At 42.4% G+C, this 1,464-nt stretch overlaps 1 pseudogene; it reads right to left on the bottom strand.

Annotated features, from left to right (window-relative positions):
• Positions 1-747: 747 nt before the first annotated feature.
• LOC121560134 lies at positions 748-950 on the bottom strand (annotated as a pseudogene).
• Positions 951-1,464: the final 514 nt, after the last annotated feature.

The raw sequence follows: 1,464 nt of genomic DNA, 5'->3' as shown, positions 1-1,464 counted from the left end.
CTGGTCTTATCGTACAAGGCTCTACAGACATATAAAATAAAGACAGGCTATTTTTATTGTTCATATTATTTGCGTTGATGATGTATTGAAGTCAAGTGGTTCAACATTCAAATGTAGTTGGATGGACCACACAGGACTGCTTGGAAAACGCGACGGTCGGTGGAACACTTGCGCCACCAAGTGGGCAATTGCTTCAGTTCCCTTGTGGCATCAACGCTACCAGAGATATGTGATATAAGATCAAATGTTATGTATATATTATTATCTCTAAATTGATTCCCCCACCCGTATTTCATATATTATTATTCCGATTTAGCTGTTAATCTGGATTTAATTTATAAACGCTTTCTGTCATTTCCGATTGGAGGGCAGATGACCACGTGACTTACGAACCTACCAATTTGTTACTTTGTAACAGTCTAAAGTGGTTATTCCCAACGTTGATCAACTCCCAATCTATGCCAAGGTTTTTTTAAAGCATTATCTTTAAAGCATTATCACTGTACCATTTACACCCTGTATCCTGTGCATGTGACGAATAAACATTGATTTGATTAGAAGATTAACGCACCATTCACATCAGCTATCATAGTCAATATAACAGTGACTGACTTCACCATCACTTTCTAGCCATCATTGACATTGAGATGAAGATGGTCAAATGTGAAAAGATAAAATACATTGTGATCGTAATAGAATTTAACAAAGCAATTCTGTTGTCTTTGCCTGCTTTATCTTTACAATGACAGGGGGTGCACCGTTCCTGGAGGTACTGCAATACCAGGTCGATGCGTGGAGTGGACGGAGCAAGCCCCTATTCCATCTCCCTGTTCCAAAAATCAATTCAATATATGGTCCCCAGATAGGGGACGTATCAGATATTAAACTGATAAGAACAGCCAGAACCGTGCGAGGGCCTGGGTCTTGTTGCTGACCGGGGAGGTGGCGAGAGTGAGATGTAACGCTGTATAGCGGCTGCCCAGGAACAAGTAGAGGTCAGGCAAGCCTTTCCCCCCCTGAGCCTGGGCCTCTTTACCACCTCCCTCCTCAGCCTCTCCCACTTGCTTCCCCACAGAAAATAAAAAAGCATCCGGTCCAGAACTAACAATGTTTTCCTAGGAGGGATAAAAACAGAACTGATTAATAAAAGGACAGGTAAAATCACAGCCTTGATGATTAAAACCTTGCCCTCAAAAGTCAGTCGTCTCAGTCGTCAGTCGTCTCAGTCCCCAAAAACCCAGTCTCGCTAAAATCCCAGTCCAATTACCACTACCTCCTCCCTCCCTTACTGATAAGAACAGATTTTTTTCTTTTGGAAAAGTTTTTTATTGTACATTTCCTTTTAAAACAGCTCACATTTTTAATTCATTAGGCTTGCTATAGGTGAGCCCACAACGGTTTGGCGCAACGTGGCCCATCCTGCTCTGCTGAATTGGCACCGTGACCTGTCCTGGATGATCGCCC

This window comes from Coregonus clupeaformis, unplaced genomic scaffold (genome assembly GCF_020615455.1).
Source record: "Coregonus clupeaformis isolate EN_2021a unplaced genomic scaffold, ASM2061545v1 scaf2334, whole genome shotgun sequence".
NCBI classification, from domain to species: Eukaryota; Metazoa; Chordata; class Actinopteri; order Salmoniformes; family Salmonidae; genus Coregonus; species Coregonus clupeaformis.
The sequence above is the reverse complement of the archived record's forward strand: the minus strand, read 5'-3'. Positions and strand labels throughout refer to the sequence as shown.